The sequence below is a fragment of the Pseudorca crassidens genome, chromosome 4, assembly GCF_039906515.1.
Source record: "Pseudorca crassidens isolate mPseCra1 chromosome 4, mPseCra1.hap1, whole genome shotgun sequence".
Taxonomy (NCBI): domain Eukaryota; kingdom Metazoa; phylum Chordata; class Mammalia; order Artiodactyla; family Delphinidae; genus Pseudorca; species Pseudorca crassidens.
Genome location: NC_090299.1, coordinates 131923128 through 131949992, shown reverse-complemented (window position 1 = coordinate 131949992; position 26865 = coordinate 131923128). Strand labels below are relative to the sequence as shown.

Genomic DNA, 26865 nt, shown 5'->3' with positions numbered 1-26865 from the left:
AAACAGGACTTCAGATAGTTACTTTCAGGAGAAGAGTTTATGAGCCCAATTCCTTTGCATAGTCTCATATCTAGAAAAGCACTAACATCATTAACAGAGACATCTGCTCCTCGTGGCTAGCAGCAACCTTCTTGTGACCAGCAGTAACCTTCTGCCAAAATGTGTGCTTGATGACACGTATCCCCCTTCACCAAAATCGCATATATACTGACCTGCCTCCCACCTCCTCCGAGCAGTTCCTCAGAGCTATCTGAGAGGCTGCCTCCTGGGCTATAGTCTTCATTTTGCCCCAAATAAAACTGAATGCACAACTCTCACTTTGTGCATTTTTTTCAGTTGACAATGCAAACAATTTTTTTTAAGTAGGATCCTTTCCTTGTTTAAAGGAAAAAGTTCAGAACCAAAAAAAAAAAAAAAATTATACCTTAATTTTAATGACATAAATTAGAAAGAGTTTGAAATGGATAGCTTTGTGTTTGGGTTTGGAGACAGATTTCTTGACAAAGTGTTGACGACTTTCTTAAGTCATCTCCATTTCATTTCAGAGAATTTAAAGCTAGGAAATATACCAGAGGGGGAAAAACAATGGCAATTTTGTGTAATAGCACTGCAACCTTGGATTTGTGTGCTAGTCTCTTTGATGAGCTAAGGTTCCTGTCAGACTTTCCTAGGAGCCATGTTCCTTTTGACATATTTTAAAGGGCAAGTTATTTGCATTTTGTGAATGTGATACCTTATTTTCTTTCTTCTGACTTCTAGAAGACTTAGCACTTTTCCAAGAGGGGATATGGTTACTAGAATTACTTTAATGTGAGTACTGATAATCCAACTTCTCATCTGGAAATAGAGATGTCAAAAAAAGTTCCCATTTACTTGTTTTAGACTCTAGATCATAAAATTTGATTATTTCACTAAATGCATTACGTAAGTTTAAGATTTTACTGTAACTTTATCTAGTTGACTTTAACCTACCAGCAAATTGTTTTCTTACTCAACTTACAATGTATAAAGAGAAAATGCCTGTTATGTGCAAAGCACGATGCTGTATATTATTGAGAATCTAACAATGGAACCCCTGACCTCAAGAAGTTTATAATCTAGTCGATGGGCATGAAAACAAATAAGTATAATACAAAGAAGTATGTGAAAAGTATGATAGCAGAACCACGAGTGCTTTGGGGCACAGCGCCTAGAGGTCACTTTCAGCTAGAAACAGGGGACAGCTTTGTGCAAGAGTGACAAATGACCTGGGTTGGACCTTAACATACGAGTAGAATTTTGAGAGACAGAATTGGGAAGGAAGAGCGCTCTGAAAGGAGGAAGGAGGAACAAGCAGGGGGTATGTTTGGGAAAGATCAAGTTGTCTTGCTTGCCGGTAGTGTCGGGCACAGCAAAGAAGAAACAGGAAGTAAAGTGCACACCGTAGATTCTCAGAGCTATATAATGCTCAAGCTGACCCTTTGTTCAAGCTCTTGTTTTTACAGATGTGGAAAATAACAGCCTCTTTTCAGTTTCTTTGTTTATGTACCCTGTTTCTAGACACTAAGCTTCCTTTTTAATTTGATTATGTGGCCTATTTTCCATTAACAGGCTCAAATATCATTTCAATCCAAGTAGCTGGAATGAAAGTTAACAAATTCATCTGTGAAATCTACATATGTATGAGAAACAATTACCACACTTTTTTTTTCTCTTTCCAGGTCTCCCAGCCAAAATTTCAGGATGGTAAAATTCTTTCCCTAAATTTAGTTGATTAAGTTCATAAATGTATTTGGCTGCAGGGGAATGAGGCTCATAGGCCCTTGAATTCCATAAAATGAATTTTTCATTTTGAATACTCTTATACATCAGGACAATGCCACAAGAGAATGAACGGCACGGCTTCCGGCATTTTACCTGAGAAGTTGATGTCCTTCGGGTTTGCTCCTGGAGATTTTGCCTACGGTTCCCAAGGCCCTCTCTCCTAGTCCAGCCTGAGCCCCATTCCCCTTTCCATTCTCCTAATGCTAAATTGTTTTCTGCAGCTGAAACACAAACAAAACAAACGGAAAACCTTTCCCACTCTCATCTCTTAAAATTGCACAGTATCTGTTCTCCTGAACAGGCTCTAACTCTGTGATATTTTGTTTGCAGTGTCCTCATCTTTAATACTGTTCTTTTCAAATGTGGTTTCTCTGGGGAAACTCTCAGCCAGCTAAGCCTGTGTTTCTATTCAGTTTGCCAAGAGCTCTCTCCACTACGGTCTTCACAAACTCAACTCTCTAGCTTCTGACATACAGGAAAAATGAATAACCCAGCAAGCTCTCCAAAATAGCCAAGATAAAGTACAATGACCATTTTCATCTTTAAAAGCTCACTGTTGTTGAAATAGCTTTATCTTTGCAGCTCCTGAAATCTGTAGCAGCATCTCTTTGTCCACAGACCTATCGGTACCTTTCCGTAGGATCTATGACTCCCAAAGTCATCATCCCCACCACCGTTTTCAAGGCTCGCTGTAGAACACAAATCAGGTCCTGTGTTACTGCTTCTAATAGTCACTTGCTTTCAAGGTCAGTCACCACTTGTTTGGAAAAACCAGAAGTTCTTTAGGTCAAGGGTCAGTCTTTGGTTTGCCTCTACCCAGCAGGAGCTTGTTCTCCATACTTTTCTCTGTGGGAAGGATCTTATAGACACAACCCAGTCCCGTGCTGTTAGCATAAAAGCGTTGATAAAGACAGATTTCACCCTAGCCTGCTACCTCTCTGCACTTAAAGCGCTTTTCCATACATTCAGGTGTTGTCTGCTCTGAATATTAGCAGAAGTTAAGGCCATTTTATCTGCTCCACATGCAGAGAAGTCTTCAAGCCCAATCATCAAATGTAATAAAGTCACAGGCAAACGAGAAGGTCCTCACAGTAATTGGAAAAAAGGCCAATCATAATTTGTTACTATTCATTAGATGTAATAACATCCCCCTCAGCAGATGGAAAAAGCCCATTACTGACTAAAGCTGTTTAGAGTTCTACATGTCCACGTATATTAGGGACAAACATATATTTAAGGGAGGGGTAAAAATACTCAACATTGCCTGCAGCATGAAGGTAGAGGCAAATCCAAAGGCAAGATATGTTTCCTCAAGAGAAGTGCAAACTTCAAGAAACGGAAGTAAAATGAAGGTATTTATCCATTATAGTACCCTTACTTTTCCAACCCCTCCCACCAACAGTACAACAAACTAATCATCCTCTAGTGAGACCACATTAATGGTTCTTCCATTCACTCATTCATTCAACAAATATGAACCCGGACACTTACTACTGTGCTACATATTATGCTAAACACTAGGGAGATACTGGTGAAAAACATCTACACAATCCCTGCCCACATAGAGATTACAATAGCTTGTGAATCAAAGTAATAACTGATTCATAAATGTACGATGATACGGGAAGAGAGAATTGGACAGAACTCTGAAGTACCTCGAGTTTAAAGGACAGGCAAGGACATGACATTGGGAAGGATGACAAGGCAAGACAAGAAGTAAAAAAAAAAACCCAGGAGAAGTGAAAATGTCCTTTCACACCAAAGTCCTAGATGTCAGATAAACTGCAATGATAGTTACAATACTGAGTCCACAAGAAATTAAAGGAAAGCCCTCAATGGCAAATTAAAACAAACAATAAACCAAGAAGGGATAGGACAAATGTTAACACCTGGAACTAGACCTTGGAAAATCCAAGGGCCTGGTATAGGAAACAGGTGTTAAGGCCTTGGACCTGCATCCTAGGTGGAGGATGACCCTGAGTCCCACACAGAACTGCAATTCTCTGTAAATGATGGGCTGGAAAACTTCCACACATCAACAAAGGGAAGAGGTGAGCAAATCTGCCTCAATCACAGCTCTGAGCAGAAGAAAAAAATAAATAAAAATAAAAAAGGATATTCTTCTCGGAAAAATTGTATTTATAATTATTCTTTCACAAGAGTCTGAGGTTTAAAGGACATGCTCATAGAGTAGGCTGTGGAGGTCCATGGTATCTTGCAGAAATAAATGCAACTCCTCTTTGGAGAAAAGATCCTCTACTCAGGTTCCGTAAGAATGACAAAGATTTTTAGCTAAAATGTGCTCACTTGAAAAATGAACATAAACTCAAGAAAAAAGAGTCAGCAAGAGTCAGCAGAAATACCAAAAACTATAGAACCTCAAGATATCAGACCTAACAGATCTAGTATAAACAACTATGCATGAGATGCCTAAAGAAATAAAAGATGGGATTGAAAATTGAGAAAGCAACAAAAATGATCGAAAATGACTAGACAGATGTGAAGAGAAAAGTAAATACAATGGGCTAAATATCTCATGTTGAACCCTCCAGAAGCACACTCTCCACCCTCTTCCACCAAGCTCTCTGCCCCCTATATTTATCTGACCTGTATTTATCATCGTGTTAACCCTACCACGGCCCTTGGCTTCTTCTTGGGTTTAGTTAATGTAGAGCACAGGCAGGAGACCAGAGGGAGGAGGGGGAATGAGTACAAGTGTTCTTGGCGTTGGCTCTTTCCCTGGGAGGCCCCCAAAACTGGCTGTACCTCTTGACAGAGGGTTACCGCTCCTGTACTACACAACCCTCTCTTCTTCCAGTTTCCAGTAACCTCTCCCTCTCCAACAGCCCTGGGGCTGTCATTCCTGAGCTTCTACATTCTTCCTTGTGGTTCCCCCTTACCCTAATCAGAAAGGAAAGCTAGATCACTACAAAGAAATGGCAAATAGACTGACAGCAAAATTCTCGATCGTAACAATAGAAGCCAGAAAACTATGGAACAATATCTTCAAAGTGCTGAGAGGAAAACTGTCAGTTTGGAATTATATAGTGCTATTATTTAATAGCAAGCCCCAAATAAAGGCAATTTAAGATAAACCACAACCAAGAGCGTTTACTAGCAATGGACTCATTGCAATAAATATACTCAGAAAACAGCAAAGCTGCAGAAAATAAAATGTCAGAATAAGAGAGTTTAGTAAAGTGGCTGATTATAAGAGCAATACATTAAAATCAATAATATTTCTATACACCCTTAATAGTTAGAAAATGTAATTTCAAAAGAGATACCACTTTAAATAACTACCATAAAAATGAGGTACCTAAAAATAAAACTAACACAGGATGTAGAGGACATTTATGGAGCAAATGTTTAAACTGTATTAAAAGAATCTTAAGAAGAGAGAGATACATTGTGTTCATGGATACAAAGATTATAATCAATATTATGAGGTCAAATCTACCCAAGTTGACCTAAGGATTTAATGCAGTTCCAATCAAAGAGAGGGATATAGTTGGGAGAGAGGGGTACAGCATGCTGATTATCTTTTTCTTATAATATACAGACTTTTTTTTTAAGTACTATTTATTTTTTTTTATTTTTATTTTTGGCTGCATTGGGTCTTTGTTGCTGTGCGCAGGCTTTCTCTAGTTGCGGCGCACGGGCTTTCTCTAGTTGCCGCAAGCGGGGGCTACTCTTCGTTGCTGCATGGGCTTCTCCTTGTGGTGGCTTCTCTTTGTTGCGGAGCATGGGTTCTAGGTGCGTGGGCTCAGTAGTTGTGGCGCACGGGCTTCGTTGCTCCACAGCATGTGGGATCTTCCCAGACCAGGGCTCAAACCTGTGTCCCTCGCACTGGCAGGCGGATTCTTAAACACTGCACCACCAGGGAAGTCCCAGACATTTTATACATACATATAATCAAAGATATTTTATATTCAAGAATTAAATTAAAGGAGAATTCAGTATCAAGAAAAACAGAAGGAATTTTTTAAAGGAATAGATCTGATATTGCCAAGTGGTCAAGGACAGAGAACCACTTGTGAAATATAACAGAGTTTCTAAGTGACCTTGGCCAAAGCAGTTTCACCGGAGCTTTGGGGATGAAGTCCAGACTACAATGAAATTGGAAAGTATAGGAAACGTTAAATATCTCCTCCAAGACACTTGTCTCTCTCCTGGAAGAGAAATGAGCGTAGCTGGAGTGGGTATGCAGTAGAGAGGGGTGAAACATGAAAATCTTGTGTGTGTTCACTGCTCATTGGAAGGTAGCAGAGAAGTGAAGATACAGGAGACAAGAAATGATGGCCATGTAGAGATCCCTGAGATTCCAGAAGGAAACAGGATTGACTGCAGAGGTGCAGGGTTTAGTTTATCCAAGCAGGAAGGAGGAAAGGATAGTGATAAGATGCATGAGTGAAGTAGGTGGGTGGTGGGTTATTAAAGGTCATGCTTTTGTTGGCTTTGACTTTTACTGGAAATTAGCGGTAAAAGAGCCTAAAAACACACCCTCCCCTAACACCATTTTCCAGTGCCTAACTTTGAGGCTGGGAAATCAAGTAGGTAGGAAATTCAAGTGGATGAGCAGGAAAATCTCAATACCTTCACCTAGACATTTATTCCACCAGAGTGAGGTCACAAACGGCTTGGTGGTGCCACGTAGCAGAGTCCTCAAGTCTAGGCCAAGGATATGACTTGGCATTAGTGGCTCTATTTGACGCTACAGGAGTTTTCAGGCAGCCAAGCTATATGGGGAAAATAAAGCAATAAAAGTGTGTAGCTCCGAGTGCCAGGGCGCAAAGGAATTGTGGGTTGTCTGCTTTTGCATATTAAAACATTAATCACCCCACGGGGGAGCAGCTCCAGTAATTTCTCTGCAAATGTCTTCTAAAAGGATTCACAAGGGTGAAGAAAGACTTCTCGATCCCCATTAATTTAAAGAACATGGTTCACACAGATCCCCTCATGCTTTCAGTGAATTACGATCAAGCTGAAAACACCAATTCCTCTAGTGTTTTTCAAAAAGCATATTTTTCTTCTTCCCAAGATTAAACCTCTATGTTGGGTGATCTGCAAATGAGCCGCCCCATAGAGACCAGCGAACAAATCTGCAATGGTCATGCAACGCTAGCTCGCAATACCACCTTCCATTAAGACATAGAAGATTCTTCATAGACTGAGATTTACAGCGTGCTTATCTTAATGAAGAGCTGTCACCCAAGGTGTGCTCATTTTCTTCCAATATATTGTTCTTACAGTGTCGATAAGTACCCGTGGCACAAATAAACCTTAGCAGCATTGGCACCATACGGCGTAAACAAATCCTTCCTAAAAATAAAATATACTTTGTGCTCAAGATATATCTTCTAAGACAGCAGGAGGGAAGAACAATCCAGCCTGTACAGTGGTTTTTATACCTTGAGCTGCCAACTTCTATAGATGGCTTTTACCAGTGGATTTTACAGAGGTTAACATTTATTTCTATGCATGGGGAATGTTCTCAGTGTAAAATTCTTAAGTATGCCCAATGCACATAAAATGACTGTGTAAATGAAGCAGATTGGATTCCACAGCTCTCATGAAAAACACAGCAGATGTTTCCTTCCACCTGTGATATTTCTCAGGCCACAAAAATGTTGGCTAGAATGTTCAAAGTGTACGATTAAAGGTTTCCAATCGCTGGGCAATTTTATGCTCATAAGCATCATAGCATCTCTAGATATTATGTGTATATATATGCTCAACAGATGGATCCAACTAGAACTAAATAACCATGTTTCCCAACTAGAAGAAACAAACGGCAAAGGGAAGGACCCTACAGATAGCTACATTGTTTTTAGCCAGCCTCCCTCCTCTGGGACTGGAACAATCACCTTCGCCTTTCCTGACCCAACAAAGAGAGAGCACGCTTTGCCCCTGGCACCATGGCTGCAAGCTACCCTCAAGGGCACATTTTCCTTTCCCATGAAGTGAAGCTCACGTGAAGAACCCCAACACGGAACTGGCAAGAACATCAGGCTTCCTCTTAGCTTCTGCAGCTGACATTCGAAGAGTCAGATTGCAAGAGTATGGCCCTGAGCGGTGGGTGCTTCAGGAGTTTGCTCAGAATCCTGGATCTACCATTTCCTAAATACGAGACTGCAGCACATTACATTTCCTCTCTGTCCTCACGGTTCTCACCTGTAAAATGGGGGTAACGGCAGTGCCTAGCTCAGATAATTGTGGAGAGCAAAAGAGTTAATGTAAGTAAAACATTCATGGTGTTCAGTAAATGCCAGCTATTGTTATTTTTATCAGGATAGAGGAAATATGTGAGTTCCCATGAGGATTTATTTTTTTCTGATTTACTTAGACCTTTCCTTGCTGGTTCTCATGGATAAGACAAGGGTGATAAAGAACTCTACAAATTACTCAGCCTCAAAAAGACAGAGAACAGTTGACCCCACAGTTCTACAAATAGTTTCTAACTGTTTCCCAGAGTCCACCTGCCAAAGCGTGATAAACATTTCACTGGGTGCATTTCAGCAGGCTCTGATGCAGCAAAAATCCCCAAGAAGAACAGACCGTATTCAAAGCAACATACTTGGCAAGTGCCTGACACATGGCAGGTCCTGCACAAGTGTTCATTCCCTTCCAATGTCCTCCACTCTGTCCCTCAATCACTCTCAAAAAACTACATGCATGAAGGAGCACACATATGCATGCATACACACACACACACACACACACACACACACACACACACACAGACTTTTCAAAGACCAGAATCTTCCCTGGTGTAGCAAGAGCTCTACTAATAGATTAAAGTTCTAGACCTTCATCAAGAAGGCATTATTTTTAGATCAGTCAGTTTATTAATTGATATTTCACTTCCTGTCCTTTTCATACCCTCACACACAATAAAAACACAATCATTTTTCTCAGGTAGAGTAAGCCTCACTATGCTGATTATTCATTCATCCACAAAATGTTTTTGAGGCCTACCATGGACCATGCATTCTACTGGGCATTGGGTCCAAGAGACAAAACTGAAGATGCTCCGGATCCTTAAGAAATTTGCAATCTAATAAATGCTGGAGAGGGTGTGGAGAAAAGGGAACCCTCTTACACTGTTAGTGGTAATGTAAATTGATACAGCCACTATGGAGAACAGTATGGAGGTTCCTTAAGAAACTAAAAAGAGAACTACCATATGATCCTGCAATCCCACTCCTGGGCATATATCCAGAGAAAACCATAATTCAAAAAGACACAGGTACCCCAATGTTCATTGCAGCACTATTTACAATAGCCAGGACATGGAAGTTCATCTGTATCCATCAACAGAGGAATGGATAAAGAAGATGTGGTACGTATATACACTGGAATATTACTCAGCCATAAAAAGGAACAAAACTGTGTCATTTGCAGAGATGTGGGTGGCCTGTCATACAGAGTGAAGTAAGTCAGAAAGAGAAAAACAAATGTCGTATGATATCACTTGTATGTGGAATCTAGAAAAATGATACAGATGAACTTATTTGCAAAGCAGAAATAGAGACACAAAGGTAGAGAACAAGCATATGGATACCAAGGGGGGAAGGAGGGGTGGGATGAATTGGGAGATTGGGATTGACATATATACACTACTGTGTATAAAATAGATAACTAATGAGAACCTACCATATAGCACAGGGAACTCTACTCAAAGCTCTGTGGTGACCTAATGGGAAGAAAATCCAAAAAAGAGGGGATATACGTATACATGTATACGTATAGCTGATTCACTTTGCTGTATAGCAGAAACTAACACAACATTGTAAAGCAACTATACTCCAATAAATATTAATTTTTTAAATAAATAAATATTTAAAAATCATATATATAAATACAAAAAAAAAAGACATTTGCAATCTAGAGGAAGGAACTGTATAAACCAAACAAAGGCACAAAATAAAAATACCAAATAAACCAAAACCAAATAAAGAAACCAAATTTTAAAAAGGAAAGAAAACAAGTAAAACAAGTAAAAAAATATATTTCATGATGGAGCAGACGTAATTGCTCAAATATTATCTATCAGCACAAAGTCTGCGTATCTGTGTTCAGCAAAGGAACCTCCTTGTTTTCATTGATTGACCTTATCAATAAGCATATTTTTAAAATGTGAACTTACAAAATGCATCTATGCTAATAAAATATTGTTTGTATGTGTACTTTCTACACTGAGATTTTAGATTTCATTTAAAATTCTACTGTCAAAAGTTTAGAAAATACAGTATCAGATAACTCTAATATCTCAATTCCTCATTCATTCATATAAAATAAAAACTATTAATCACAGTAATAAAATAGCTTAAAGACTTACTCCTCATTGAAGACTTACTGTGGCCTGACACTGTGTGCTTTACATCCCTCATTGTATTTAATCCTCATAACATCTTTGCAAGGTGGGTGTTCATGAACCAGTTTACAGATTAGGATAGGAGACTACGGCTTAAAATTCATCAGAGCGGACACTGAATCTATATAGTTTTCTTGGTTACATGTCAAGCTGTAACTGAGTGCCAAATAATCATTCTGAGTATAGGCTATAACAGAATAATAATCACGTTAGTGGTTGTCAATATATTTAATACCATGCTTTTATAGTATATTTTATAAATTGTAATTTATAGTTTTGGTATACAGTCCCACTTAATTCTCACTTCAAATCTGAGATAGTTATTATTATCTGTACTTAATAGATGAGAAAACAGGCTCAGGTAGATTACAATGACTTTCCCCAAATCACTACAGTCTAGATTTGGAGGAACAAAGTCTTATAGTAGGTCTTTTTAATAAATGCAACCGTCTTTTCAATGCAACACAAATGTGTCTAAAGCTAGAATGTATGGAGACAGAATCAAAAACATGCCTGTGAAAGAAAGCCGCCAGTCCTGTTTGGATGGCTCAGAATTCTTGTCTATTGGGCCCTCCCCACAATAGCTCACCCAGACTGTGTGGTGGGAACCTTATAACATCAAATCATTGCTCAAAAAATTGCTACATTTTTATCCAAAATCATGGGATTTGGGTAGTGATTTTTAAAAGTCCCCATATGTGTTTCTACCTAGAGTACCTCAGACCTCGTACTGGTTAGTATTCATAATATCAAATTTCATTTTTAAGGCGTGGTACTTTTAGTCAAGCTCCAAAATATATCGTTTGCATTAGTATTGAACTGCTGTAAAAACTCAGTATCTTTATATGTTGTTTTACTGTAAACCATCTCAAATCATTTTTGGAAGTGTGCAGGGAATAAATTATGAATAAATAAGTACATAAATAAAAAATATCCAGTTTCTGCCAGAAAAGAACCTGAGTCCAGATTTTGTATCATCCTGGGGTGATTATTATTCATAGAATGTTCAAGTAGCACTTTCACATACCAAAAACTCTCTCTCCTTTCTACTGAGCACAATAGATTATCTGAAAACGTCTACCTGTTAATCTCTCTATACTTTTCAAACGTGTTTGTGATGATAAGGTGACCAACCAGCCCATTTGCCCAGGTCTCTCCAGGTTTCAGCACTGAAACCCACCATCCCTGAGCATATCAAAACATTGGTCATCCTCACAGAGAACAGGTTGCCAAGGGGGAGGGGGTTAGAGGAGAGATGGAGTGGGAGTTCAGGGCTAGCAGATGTAAGCTATCATATATAGAATGGATAAACAACAAGGTCCTACAGTACAGCACAGTATTCGAAACCCTATGATAAACCATAATGGAAAAGAATATTTTAAAAAGAATATATATATATATATATATATGTATACCTGAGTCACTTACTGTACAGCAAAAACTAACACAACATTGTAAATCAACTATACTTCAATCAAATAAATAAATAAAAACCTTGGTCATCCTAAAATGGTGCAGCGAAACAGTTAAACTAGAGGTGTCTTCTTGAACTAAGACAGTATTTTTCAGTGATTTTTTAAATCATTTTTAAAATTACAATTAGTGTTTATGTGCTGGATGCAGAAAACACTATGGAGATACAGATCTGTATGGGTTAGAATCCCAAGATAAGTGTCATATGATTTACGACCCCATTGCAATGTCTTTGTCCTGCCCTGTCTATGATGGTTGATCTTTTTCTCTCTCACGTACTCTTTCTCAGTATCACATTACCTGAGAAATTTTGACAGGGAAATGTAAACCAGTGGGAGAAAAACTCTCCTGAGGCTTTGAGAGGATTTTCATCACTGCTAGTGCATTGTTGCTTCAAGCATTCAACTGAAAAGAAATACAGAAACCTAAGCATGGAAATTAGAAAGTCTTAACAGAAGCAAATCATAAGCTTTTCACTTGCTTTCACTTGTTGTTGAGCTCAATGATCTAGTCTATGAAATGGAAAGTGGATGTTAGTAGGATCTGACTTAGTGACCCATCCATGAGGAAGTCCTCACAGTTTTAAACAGAGAGATGAACGTGGTTCTTACCAAATCTGATGTTTGTAACTTGAATGTAACTTACATGCAAAGTTCCACTACGCAGAAGAACTGCCATTGAAAATAATATAACTGAATTGAGGGTATGCATGGGCAGGCCTGAAGATGCCTACGTACATACAATATTTCTCCCACTTGTCTATCTGCAGCTTCCTGAGACAGGGCACCAGCAGATGCGGGGTCCATTAGCCTGAGCTAAACAAGTCTCAGCTTCAAGAAAACCTGGAGGACTCATGTTCATAAAAGCAAGGCTTTCTCTTCTGCATGATTCCAATAAGCAAATTGTTTTATTTTTCCATTGACACCAGGGTCAACAGAAGAGAGATGGAGCACATAGCTATGTAGCATTTTAAAAAGACATAAACAAATTGTGTGTACAAAACTCTTTCTGGATATTCATTTTTTTTAAAAGCTCTATAACTGGAGCACAGACCCAAACAAATGAGCTATAGCTTCAGGCTAGTGACCCAACCCTGCCGCTCCATCGTAATGGGCCCAAACTGATGATCTTCGAGGTACTTTCACCAGATGTGACAACTGGAAACCAAATATCAAACTGAGCAATGTTTGCCGGATTATATTTTGTTGAGTTACAGGTATTACAAATTTTGGGACAATTTTATGATACTTCCTTGGTGAGCTGTTGAAGAAGTAGAACTCACATTTTGATAGTTTAAATATTTATACTGAATGTACCTTCTTAGGTTAATTTAAGTAAAATAATTTTAAATAAACATATGTTTAGAGCAAGGCTGTGGACCAATAATGGGAAAGAGAAGCTTTCGAGCCTCGTGTGCCCCTCCCTTTCCTGGACACTGAGATGCCATTAAGGCAAACACATGAACAGGAATGGGCAAAGCTAAGGTGGGCCCATGGTGCATGGGGCATGCTGCTTAATTCCCTGGTCAGTTTGAAGAATGAATCCTGAAAAAGGAAAATACTTAGAATGACTGATGTCTAAAACAAGCTCTTACATATAGCATGAAAAACCCTCCAAATCAAAACTGTACTGAGAGGCACACCAGGTTGCTTACAAGAAGACTAAATCCCATTAAGTTGCCAATTCTCCTCAATTCCATTTATACACTCAAATTTCAATTAAAATCTAAAAATATGTGGGGGTAACTTTTCCAAGTTATTCTAGAAAGAGTCCAGAAGAAATAGCAGTGAGAATGTCTTAAAAGCTACAGAAAAATAAACAAGAAGAGAGTATCAATACTACCAGGTATTAAGCAAATAACAACATCTAAACCTGTGTAATATTAATAAAAATACTGACAGAACACTAGAATGAAGTAAGTATACCAGAACCAGAAACCCACTATGTGGGAGTGTGTGTGTGTGTGTGTGTGTGTGTGTGTGTGTGTGTGTGTGTGTTTACCTCTAGAATTAGATAACATGATGTGACAGAATCACAAATAAGTGGGAAATGGATGCATTATTCAAAAACTGCTGCAGAAAAATGTTATTAAGAGGGAAATTAATTTAATTCTTATCTCACACCATACACCAAAACAACGTTGAGTGGAAAAGTGATAAAAAAAATCATTAAAGAATTAGATGGTAAATTGTTTTAGGGGAAGAATAATTTAGGTAAATGCTAATCTGTTTTATAAATGAGAAAGTATTATCTAAGCAAAAAAAAAAAAAGGGAGAAATATGACATTCAACTTAACAACCCACACATTTTCAACTTTCATATGTTAAAAGAAAGAAAAGCAATACAGATAACATAAATGACAAAAAGACAGTATCATAAAGGACACTAAAATTGATGAAAAGAAAACCAAGGTCCCAATATGCAAAAAAGCTAAAAATATAAATTAATATTTAAAATAAAGTACCAATGAAAATAAGCATTTCAAAAATGTTCAGCCTCAAATGTCAAGGACCTAGTCAATAGCACAGGAAACATTATTCAATATCTTGTAATAACCTATAATGGAAAAGAATCTGAAAAAGAATATATATATATGTATAACTGAAGCACTTTGCCATAACCTGAAACTAACACACTGTAAATCAAGTATAATTCAATTAAAATAAATATATATAAATAAATCAAATTTAAAAATTTGGAGCTTTGAAACAACAACAACAAAATGTTCAGGCTCACTTAATAAAACAATAGTAGAGGGCTTCCCTGGTGGCGTAGTGGTTGAGAGTCCGCCTGCCAATGCAGGGGACACGGGTTCGTGCCCCGGTCTGGGAAGATCCCACATGCCGTGGAGCGGCTGGGCCTGTAAGCCGTGGCCGCGCGTCCGGAGCCTGTGCTCCGCAACGGGAGAGGCCACAGCAGTGAGAGGCCCGCGTACCACAAAAACAAAACAAAACAAACAAACAAAAAAAACAATAGTAGAAGAATGCAGTACTTTAAAGCCTAGACTTTCCAGTAAAATCAGTCTTGGTCCAAGACCCAATTCGACCACTTACCAGCTGTGTGACTTTGGGGTAGCCACTTAACCTCTCAAAATATAACTTTCCTAACCTTTAAAATGGGATGGTAACATTGTCCTCCTCCTACAGTTGTTGCAAAGTTTAAATGAGATAATATAGATAAAGGTCTTGCTTGATGAATGGGCTGCATGAGGTACACAATAAGTTTTCTTGTTGTGGTTGATGTTGTTAAAATCATCTTCCTCATTCCAATTAACAAACTTAATAAAAAATAATCATATCCCTCAGTGCTGGTGAGGATGGAGATTTGACTTATGTACTTCCAAGGAGAACGAAAATGGGTGCAGTCTTTCTAAAAAGCAGTTTGGCAATTTGTATAAGGAAATTTTTAAAGGTTTATACTTTTTATCCAGAATACTATTTCTAGGAATCATTCCTAAGAAAACAGTAAAAATGATAGACAAGGGATATTAGAAAATGAGGTCATACAGAAAAGATTCATCACAGAGTGTTAACAGGAGAAAAATGCCCAAAAAAAAGCCCAAAAAATGCCAAAAAGTCAAAGTTGCAGGGATGGCTAAACAAATGATAATGATATGTATGCCTAACTACCAGATGGCAATTAAAAACAGAAAAAGAAAAGAAAAGGTTAGAGCAGCGTTTACAGGCACAGGAAAAGTGATTTTCTTTTTTATTCATTGCTGTAAACCAGAAAAGAGTTTAGCATAGTACCTGGCACATAGTAGGTGCTCAATCAAATTCTAAACTGAACTGAACAACAGAATTCTAAGTGGAAAAAAAAATCAAGACATTTTCGCACACACACACACACATGCATGCACGTACTATAATCTCAACTTTTGTAGAAGAATCACAAAATTTAGAAAGAATCACAGGATTCTAGAAAGAAATATGATAAAACACTAAAAATATATCCTTGGATGATTTTTTTCTGCCTCTTTAGACTTTTCTCTACTTGCCAAAATTTTTTCAATGGAGATCTATTACATTTATAATCTGGAAAAAAAAAAATGAGTAGAAAAAAAAATCAACTGGAAGCCAACTGGCTCAATTATTTCTTGTTACACTATTCTGAGTATGTACCATTCTTCACTCCCACCCAAAATATAAAGTGAGAAATCGGAATATGAATAGCATGAATAAATTGGGAGGCAGTCTTTAAAACACAGCGCAGGAAAGAAAACATTATAGTAAATTTCAAAAAAGTGAAAAAAATTATGTGTCTAGTATTAAGAAAATTATACAGGGCCTGTGTTCCCTATATAATTTTTACATATGAAAAGTATGGCATGGCTTAAACCCTTTGGATACAAAATACTTGTTTTCTCTACCATGGAATTATATTTTCTCTTAGACACATAATATCATAATGATTTATACATAACGGTTACTGTCAATTTTTTGAAATCTGAAAAAATCCTACTCATTTAGAATTTCAACACAACACAAAATCTAACAGGTATATTTTAGGAGATTCATGACATTTTCAAAGGGGAGGACCAAACGATTTCTCAGATTGCCAAATTCTCAAACACACTCACCAAGGATAACTAGCTCTAGAAAGTGAAGTGCTATGTTACCTAGAGCATAAAATCACCTGGAGGTATGACCACTGGGCCACTGGCTGGGCTCATTCACTGCAAGGCCAGTTTCCAGGACTGTGTGATTTAAATTCACACTTCAGCAAAATTATAGATTACTATGTGTAAGTAATTTAAGACAGCTGGTAAAATCTTGACTCATGCAAACTAAATTCTCGCACGCCAAGGGGCTGCTGTTGTCTACAATGTCTGCCTCTTTAGAAGTAAAATGTTACATAGGAGAACTGTAGTGACAAGGTATGCAGACAGTCAGTATTTGTTTTAATCTAAGAAACCTAATGTAGTCATTGGTTTATCAAGCATGTACTACCTACCATGTTCAAGGAACATTACTGCACAGTTTTGTTGATTAAAAAAATACGACATAGAACCTAAGTTGAAATCGATTCCTTAATTATACAGTCTGCCATATTTTCCAGAAACATTCATAATTTGTGCATAATTTAACTAATGCTAAGATTCCTAATTTTTTAGTTGAAATATGTAGTGTTCTTACTTTAGTTATTTTTTTAAATTGACCTTCATACGATACCTATTTTTATAAATAACTGCTTCACAAGTATATTTCCTTTGATATAATTTCTAGGATTTGCTTCCCAAAACTGCAGAAAGGGGAAAAGCGAGTGAGATTGAGGATGAAACAAGAATGGCCATGATTTGACAATTAACTAAAGTTGGCTGGTGGGAACACAAGAGTTCACTGTACTATTTTTTATTATGTTTAAAATTTTACATAGTAGTAAAAAGTCTTTTAAAAGAAGTATATTTCTTAATTATGCCAATTTATGTTGATTAATTTTTCCCTTGGTTTCCATTCCCACAACTGCCCCATCCAGTGATCATGGTTTGAAACACCTACCATGTTGATCTTGAGGAGGTTCCAATCAGGTGGCTACACAATGCATGGGACCCATTCTGGTGCACGGAGGATGGAATAAATTTTAATTCTGCCATGGCCCATGATTTAGTCATTCAGCCAAAGAAAGGGATGCTGACATCCAGATAAACCAAGAAGAAATCGTTTGGATAAGTCTCAGCTGTCAAAATAAAGTAAATTACAGTGCTACGCGGCTAATCCAATTTGGTCACTGTGATGGCCAGGCCATCACTATTACAGAGGACATTAGGGAACTGCTGAAGTGTCAGGGAGACAACCTGCACTTTTTTTTCTTTTTTGCATTGTCCCAAGGGCTATAAGATAGAGGAAAAATTAAGAATAATAGCCTTCAACACCTAGAAAAAAGAATTTGTTCAGCCTGTGTAATGAGAGGATTAGGATTAAAATGCAAATGGTTAATACAATGTCTGTTTTAGAAAGACTATACTGGGGTGGGGAGGAGTTCTAACATGTTCACTTAATTTTGTCTTTACCTTTTTCTTACCCAGTCATAAGCAGAATTCTGGCACGTTTAGTTGAATTAATTGCTAAGAATTTCTCACATGAGCAGACCCCACATAAAAGCAGAGCGTGTTGGGGTTTGCCTGGTGGCGCAGTGGTTGAGAATCTGCCTGCCGATGCAGGGGACACGGGTTCGAGCCCTGGTCTGGGAAGATCCCACATGCCACGGAGCAACTGGGCCTGTGAGCCACAACTACCGAACCTGCGCGTCTGGACCTTGTGCTGCACAACAAGAGAGGCCGCGATAGTGAGAGGCCCGCGCACAGCGATGAAGAGTGGCCCCCGCTCGCCGCAACTACAGAAAGCCCTCGCACAGAAACGAAGACCCAACACAGCCAAAAATAAATAAATAAATAACATTAAAAAAAAAAAATCAGTGTGTGTTAAATATTACAATTAAATCTTTAAAGTATTACAAACAATAGGTCTTCTACATATACTGCTAAGGATTTAGCTGCCTGTTGATTTTAATTTCTTTAGCTCGCCCGTGACATAAATAAATTCTGTGCAAAAGAATAGCTTTAATAATGAATATATTGCAATTAAAAAGACCCAAGGCTACTAAGCATTGCACACTGCCACCTAGTGCTGTCTCTTTCACTCCAAATGCACAATGGACGCCTTCAGGAAAGTGGAAACGCTGTATTTTAAAGCAAATTTATCCAAAAAGATAGCTCTGGAACATATTTATTTATAACTGCTTCAAGAGAAGAAAGCTATTAGGGAGAAATGAAATTACACATCCCATAAAATCATCCCTGTCTCATAAATTTAGGTAAAAAAGGTCTGATTAGATTAGTAAATATAAAAAGTGATGGGTTTTGTTAATGAAGACATGAAATTTTTTTAAAGGGTGATTTTTTTTAATACTGTGCAGCAAGTACGGAGCATATTCTATTATGAATGTGATATACGCCAGTGCTCCAAGTGGAATATGTGGTTACCTAGCAAGTTTGGTATATGAAAATGTTCAAAAGGGCTTTGTAGGATGTTAAATAATCACTAAGGATACTTTCAAGCTTTCTTAAGGTCATAGCTATAATCTCCCCTCATCTACAGGTGATTACTTCAATTTAAGATGTCACGGGTTTTTAGTTCTACTTTATTTTCCCAGCGGTGAATAATTTTTGTGGTTTGGTTGTGCTAATTGCTCAGGCTCATCTCTGATCTTTTGGCTAGAAGAGTAAAGCCCCAAGAAAATGAAATGAGAAAGGTTTGAAAGACTGGATTAAAGAAAGGGTTGCTATAGAGAACTTTGCTATGGGTAAGGGAGTGCATTTTATTTGCTTCACTGTATTCTACAATGGTAGCCCCCAGTTTGGTCTACTTAATGCACTGCAGCTACCTATTTTAAGAACTAAGGTGCAAGGTGAAAGACTCATGTTTCTGTCAATTAAGTTTGTTATAATGAAAAATGCTCAGAGGATTCCCTTTAAATCATTGCTGCTTAACTTTTTAAAAATCACACTCCGTTTTGAGACACATAAAAATCTGTTTCTCCTTTTAAAGTACTTATAATTTATAAATACATGATATATTAGAACAACTCATATATGGAAATTTTAAAGAACTATATTTTATGTTGCTCTTGGAAGACATTTTTCATTGTTGTCATTACTCCGATAATTCAAATTCAGAGTGAGTATTAAGGCCGCCTGTATATCCCACAAACTTCTCTCCATCCTTTGCAATGTCGAAAATAGAGCACATAGCTCAGTAATTTCTACATCAAGCCTGTTGCAGTGCTTCATTTTAACAACCAGAAAGGCAGGTAGAAAAAGAAAGATAGGTAAGATACAAATCGATGGAAGGAAAGGAAGGAAGGAAGGGAGGGAGGGAGGGAGAGAGGGGGAGAAGGAGGGAGTTCACCTTTGAGGGAACTGTTGCCTCCATCCCCTTGAAATCATTAATTTGGATAATTCCCAAAGGAATCTCTGATCACAGCCACATGATCTAGACAACTTCTCACTACTTCCTTTAATCAGCTTAACCAAATGAATACTGCCAAGTCTATTCCACTTAGCTCTGCATAGAGCTATTTTGAGGCCTCTCCACACAATTAGGACACCTAGTTGGCATGGCTGCCAACGCAGAAGACAGAACTTACTCAAAATATTGCAATGTAAGAAACTCAGTTTGGAAAACATGATTTAAGAACACATATTACATTGAAATCCAATTCTTCACACTGTGTTGGGATTACATCTATCAGTGTTCGATAAAATTACAAAGTCAATTGGAAAAACAAAGTCTGAAGTTGCAGCTCTTAGATATTCCACTGGCCTTATGCTATACCATGTACTAACAAGATACTTCTAGGACATAAGATAGTGGTTACAACTGTCCCTTATATAAGAAAAATCCCACAGCAGTTGCAGGTATACAAATGAGATAATTATAATAATAATACTTCATAAGCCTTTTCAAATGCTCCTACTGGTCGACAAGGTCATGAAAACACATAAAGTAAGTGAACTAACAAGGCTTGATTCAAATGATAATAATGCCTGGGACTCTCAAGATTCCTTAACATTTTCTCCCATATCTTAATGCGTTTCTAGGTATCAATACTGCATTTAAAGTTTTGGAAAACAAAAGCTATGGCATCTTGCACACTAAAATGCAATCATGGCATTATCATTCGGATTTACCTAAAAATAAATGTTTAAACTGAAATTATTTGTCTAATAACCTCATTTCTTAGCCTGAATATGAAAGTATGTATATTTGTGTATCCTAAAGAGCTTTACAATCAAAGATTTCTAACTCAATATTAAAAAGTAGTAACAAAGTGGCTATGAAGCACATTCCCTAGGGCTTTAGAAAGACAGATAGAACACATTGGAAAATTAAGGTACAGAATACAGAAGAGACAGATACAGCTTTCAAATTAACATTAAACTGGAGATTATTTAAAACAGTACATTTCTAGCTATTAAAGTCCCCATGGTTATGAAAGACAAGAATTTATTCCACACAGATTACAAAAATTATGATATTTGTATTTCTAATATTAGTACTGGCGGGGTCTGTGCACTATGAAATAAGAAAATGTAACAGATATTCAGTAAGCATTTTGCTCACTAATTATTTCATAACTTTTTTAACTTTGTATTCTCAGATGTCAGGTATTACCTGACAACTGACATCTGTTCAGTTGCTAAGAGATATGAGATCAGTTTGCACTTTTTTCTTTGTCTTTAGGAGAACTGCCCTCTTGGGTTTTGCCTCAAAGTAGTGAAAGTAGCCTCTGTCACCCATGTGCGAATTAATATTACTTGTACTAGAAGAAACTCCCAGGTCTCAGAAAGGAAATGAACTGCTTTCAATCTGCACAATTTAGAACAAATATCTGGCTTTTCCCTAAGCTTAATGAGTTTTCCATTTCACAACACTCAAATATAATAGTATTATTTTATAATCAAATTTAACTGATGAGTCTGTGTTATGAGTATTTTGACAAAAATCTTACGGGGAATGAAGTCATTCAGTCGATTTGCATCCCCAAAGTGAAGCTCAAACCCAACATTTGGAAAGTACTTTCTGCCTATAACTTTGACCATGTGCTTCTTTAAACAGCTGGAGGAACAAGAGTAAACTTGGTCTATCTGGTTTTTCTTATACTTTGTCAACGGATCAAAAACAAAACACCGTTATAAATATGTACATCCTAACTGGTCATTAATTTAACACAAATAAATATTGATTTGCCTAATCACAGAGAATATTCTTCAAAAATAAGAGCAGTATTTCAAGCAGCACATAAGTTTCTGAAAGACACTGAGGATCTAGACTCTCATAACCTTTCAAGGACAATGTTCTAAATCACATTTTAGAGAAATACATTGGAAAAGCATTCCATTGCCGTCGCGTTTTACGTTACTACAAATCCAAGAGGTTCAATTTTTAACGGTCAAGTACGTATTACAAAGCCATTGATCATTTACTCTGATTTCACATCAATGCTCTACTGGGGTATATCACAAAGGAACACAAGATCATGCGTTTCTTTGTCTATTAAGTGAGACAGTGCCCACTTACCCAGTCCTCTTTTTACTCAACTTCTTGCACTAGCCAGCTGCCCTGTCGGTGGTTCCTTGCACCTTATATGCTGCCTTAGCATCGTCAGATTACTACTACTGCTGGTCCAGAACCCTTAAGAGAACTCCTATGACAAGCCAAGGTCTTGGAAACGTAGTCCTACACCTACACCAATGGGCTGTCTAGCGCCCGTCTCGAGGGGAAGAAGACGATCTACCCTCTGTCTTCCAGGCTTTCACTTATTTTATAGCGCCACACCTTTACAAACACGTTCTGTCACACTGAGAGGAAGGAGATAATGTAAAATGTAACACCTGGAGTCATAAAATGTAAACACCTCAAATAACACACCTCAGAAAGAGGGAGGAAACCTCGTTCCGGGCGGAGGGGATTGGGGGGGAGACAAGCAAAGTTGATCTGCATCATTAAAACAAGAGTAATAGAAAACACCCTCTCGGGTTTTTCCAGTAAGTTTGGGGCGGCAGCAGCAGCAACCTAATCAATATGCACATCCTCACCTTTATAAACCTCTTGTCCCCAAACAGAAACTGCCGGTGCCTCTCCACCGTGTAGGGGCAGACACCACCCCCCAAAAGAGAGGCGAGTTCAGAGGCATAGGGAGGGGCAAAAGCAGATACGTGGGGCTCCAGCATCCCGATCTTAGTCCCAGCTACAAGCCTGAAAGTCCATTCAGGAACCAGCCCCTGGCTCCTAACATCCCCGGCCTGGGCCCTCCCTGCCAAAGGTGCCAGAGAGCTCGCAGACCCTGCAGCGCAGCTGTCAGACGCCAAACAATGACTTCCCCACGCCAGCCCCACGACCACGGCCCCCCACCGCCCTCCAGCCACGGCCCCTCGCTGTCGAACCCCTTTAAAAATGAGACCTCTCTGGGGCAGGACAAGAGGTGCTCGGTGGCCAGGAAGAGACGCACCGGGCTTCTCTGCCGGAATGAGTTGCCGGGAGCGGGCTGGGGGTGGCCATGGAGAGGGGGCTCCTTAGGAAACACCGAACCATGGGGCAACGGAGACCCCAGTATCAATCTCCCTTACTCCCACCCCACCCCCACCCGCTCGCCTCGAAGACGACTTCTCCCGAGGCGGGCGGCGGCGGCAGGTTAGCGGCCGGGAGGCGGTGGAGAGCGAGTCCCCCGGGCCACCGCAGCCTCTCCAAAAGGACCGCGAGGGTGGGCGGGCGGCGCCTTGTAAGGTCAGTGAGGCCAGAGCTCAGAGTTACGCGGGGCCCACAGAGTGAGCGTGAGGGGGCGAGGGTGACGGTGAACCCTAACCCGCGCGCGGCCCGGCCAAGGGGCGCCCGGCCAGAGGGTCCACGGGTGTCAGGGGAACCCCGGCAGCCCGGGAGAGACAGCACACCACACCTCTCAGGAGCGAGGGCTGCATGGGGCTATCGGGGCCGCCAGGCTGAGAAACTTGATGCCAAACAGACCGGCTCCCCGCCCCCCCCGCCCGCCCCCGCGCTCTCAGACCCGCTCGAACGCCTCGCGAGTCCCCCACCGTCCACCAGGCCACCCTGCCGAAGCCCCCGCCGAGCCCTCGGAGCCCCGGCGGGTAATTACCTCTCCCGGAGGCGGAGTAGGGGGCGGCAGCGGCAGCAGCACTTTGAGCCTGACTTTCCGGCGTTCGCGGGTGAGCTTGTACGCGCCAGCGGGAGCTGTAACCTGCTATTTATAGACCGGAGCCTCAGCACCCGGGGCTGGGAACCCGGAGGAGACGAGCCGGCGGCGCGGCGGCGGCGCAGGGCGCGGGGCGCTGGAGGCGGCTCCCCGAGGCTCCCGCGCCTCCCTCCGTCTCCCGGCGCTCGCCGCGCTCACCGCTCGTTCCCCGCTCGCTCCCCGCCCCGCCGCGCGCGCCCCGGAGAACTTGTCACCGGCGCGGCCGCCTCTCCGGCTGCTCACACGCCCCCTGGCATAATCGCTACTTTCTGTCCCCCCACGCCACCCTTCCCTGCTCCTCTTCCTCCTCCTCCTCCGCCCGTTACCAGCGGTCTCCTCCCAATGTCACCGGCGGCCGAATAGAGGCGGCGACGGCAGCGACCGTCGCGCAACTGGCGCAGCTCGCTTTCCGCTACCGATGGAGTGGAGTTGGTGACCCGGCCGCCCAAACCGAAATGACCCCAACAAGCTTGCTCCGGGTGCGGCCACCCCGCACCCCGACCTTCTGCTGGGCCCCTCTGCCAACGGGGACGGTCCCCAGCCTGGGCTGCTGGGAGCGCCGCTGCGGAGCGGTGGGGAGAGGTGACCCGAGGCCGCCAGGCTGCGGCCGGGGCCGCGGAAACCACACGGTTTTTAACCGGCGGGAGGAGGCGCCCCGGACCCGGGCTCAGACCCGGGAGGTGGAGGGGGGAGAGGGGGAGGCGGTGTCCCGCGTCACCGGACTTCTGCCTGCCACCGCCCTGGGTCCCGTCTCTCGTGCCACTCCTCCGCCTTGGCCCGGGATGAGGTCGGGCGGAGGAGACCTGGGCACTGGGGAGGCTTCCAACTTGGCGCAGCCCACGGCCACCCACCTCCAGCCCCCAAGTCGCGGCGCGGTGACTGAGGCCGAGCCGCTCCCAACAAGCGTATGATGCCCCTTTGGCAGCCCGGGCGCGTGGGGACAGGTCTACACTCTGCGTGTTTGGGGTGTGGGGAAAACAGGGTACGTAATCGCGCAGTCTGAACCGAGGCTAACACTCCCCCTCTGCCTCGCCAACAAGCCCACTGGCGAAGGCGCACAGCCTGGCTATTCCGGTTGGCTGGGGTGTGGGGAGAATGACTCTCCCTATCTGCGCCTGACAGGTGCCACCTGGTGGTTCTCTTGGGGAGATTTCCACTGAGCGGCTCAAAGGTCATGGGGATGCTGGGAAGGCCGGGCGAGCGCCAGTCCAGGCAGGCACCCTCAGCCTTTCCCCTCCCTCCGGGCACTTTAAATTTACAGTTTAAATAAGAGTGAGAATGCTAGTACACGCGGGTTACAGTTTGCTCCGCGGAGACGGGACTCCCAAAGTTGGGATGGTGAAGTCGATTTGGGTAAGTCAGTACTTACAGTTACACAGAGTGGGCAGTTGGAGCTGCCCCCAGCTCTCACCCCTGCTGTCGCTCCCTGCATCTAGGCATCCCTTCACTCTGCAAGCATTTAACTGCCACTAGGTTATAAGCTTTATCGATGAGAGCAGAGACTTCGGTGTTTGGGTTTTTTGTTTTTCCCATCACTCTTCCTCAGAACTTGGAACAACGCTTAACATGCTGTAGCTTCCATAAATGTTTACAGAATGAATTAATAAGCACTATAGGCCAGAAACTGTGCTTGGCCCATTCTCTCCCTGCAGCCCTTCCCTTTCCTTCTCTTCAAGCTCTTTCTGCTACACTCAGCCGCCATCACAGGTGAGCTGGATGGAGGAACAAAATGGACAAGCAGTCCATGCAGGCCCTGCGAGGATGTGGATCACACCTGAGGAGCCCATTACACAATTAAATTTCTCCTCCATGGGGCAGTGCTGAACACACCCGTTTTTTGGAAACAAAACAAAATAAAACACCTGTGTCATACTTGTGGCTTGAAGCAATGGATAAATCCTGTTTGCAGAGATCTGCTGGAGAGATGAGACAACTTGCTCATTGGGCAAGAGTTTCAGCCTTTCCTTAAAATACAGAAAGAGGGAAAGAATATCAGAACATCAGGGTGCCAGAGCTTTGCCACTAAAGTGAAAAGATGTTTGATATATCCATCATCTAACTTTAAACGGAGATTTGGGGTGTGTGTGTGTGTGTGTGTGTGTGTGTGTGTGTGTTTATGAAGATTGCCACAGTACCAGAAGCACTAAACCATTCCTTCTAAAAGACAGGGTTGTAAAACAGATGCAGCAACTGTCTTTGTGGAAAAAAACACTTAAAGTAAGATACCCAGAAAACCCTCTTATAATTAAAACCCAGACATTCATGCTGACCAAGACCTTTTACAGACCATTTACAGGGCTGCTGGGGACAGCCCTGTGACATACCCATGCATATCATCTAGGAAGTTTTAATTCTGGACAGAGAGAGAATGAATCAAATACATGTACCACATGACATTTTAAAAACCCATCAATCAGCCTGATATTTACCTTTTTTAGTTATTTGGCGGTGTTTTCCTTGAATAAACCTAGCAGGTTCAGATTCTTCTATGGCTTATTAAACTCATTCAGCACCCACTTTTACAAACCTTGAACTTTTAGCCACTTGTGCCTCCAAAGCATAACTCCATTTGCCAGTGAAGGACAAAATATTTTTCATTTCCTTTTGATATATCTTTATAGGGCCAGAGACCAAAGGTGATTCTCGGTAGTTACCTTGCTGTCTAAAGCAATAAAATCAAGCCAGAACCTGCAAGGCTGGCACTGCACCCCCCTTTTTCAGTGAAGTGGCTCATACTTTTTCTTTGCATAGATTCATTATTCCTGGAGATTTTTATTTCAGGCGAGACTGGTATGGCACAAGGAGGATTCTCCATTTTTGTGAGCCTTCACTATGAAAAATCTCTTCTAAAGTATAGCACCAAGTATGGCACAGTGGTTTTTTGTTTACCAAATTTGTTCATTTATATTAATGATAACTTTGTAGATCAAGTCAGTTTTCTTCCCAATTTTTTTTTAATAAATTTATTTGTTTTTATTTATTTTTTTTGGCTGCGTTGGGTCTTTGTTGCTGCATGCGGGCTTTCTCTAGTTGTGGCGAGCGGGGGCTACTCTTTGTTGCGGTGCGTGTGCTTCTCACTGCGGTGGCTTCTCTTGTTGCAGGGTACAGTCTCTAGGCACGCGGGCTTCAGTAGTTGTGGCTCGGGGGCTCTAGAGCGCAGGCTCAGTAGTTGTGGTGCACGGGCTTAGTTACTCCGCGGCATGCGGGATCCTCCCAGACCAGGGATCGAACCCATATCCCCTGACATCGGGAGAGTTGAGTTTTGATATTCCTACGCTAAGATCATCTCTTGGGTGTGCATATGTGTATGTGTGTGTGTGTGTGTGTGTGTAATGAAACTCATGGGAGATGTTATTAGAAATAGGAATTGTACCCAACTTAAGTTAAAGGGGGAACTAGTGTAAAGATACCTGGCTATCCATGGAACTCGAGGACAGGAATGCAACTGGGCATCAGTGACAACC

General features: G+C 41.0%; 1 protein-coding gene across 5 annotated transcripts in view; it reads right to left on the bottom strand.

The window, feature by feature from the left end:
* Nucleotides 1–24324, bottom strand: part of INPP4B (inositol polyphosphate-4-phosphatase type II B) — a 718440-nt gene extending 694116 nt beyond the window's left edge. For 2 of the 5 annotated variants that reach the window (XM_067736789.1, XM_067736788.1), the window contains exon 1: nt 23306–23503. The gene's annotated coding sequence lies outside the window, so the exon portion shown is untranslated. Of the gene's footprint in view, nt 1–23305; nt 23505–24252 lie in introns of those variants that run through there. The other 3 variants (XM_067736786.1, XM_067736785.1, XM_067736790.1) reach the window with 3 other exon arrangements.
* Between the last annotated feature and the right edge of the window lie 2541 nt (nt 24325–26865).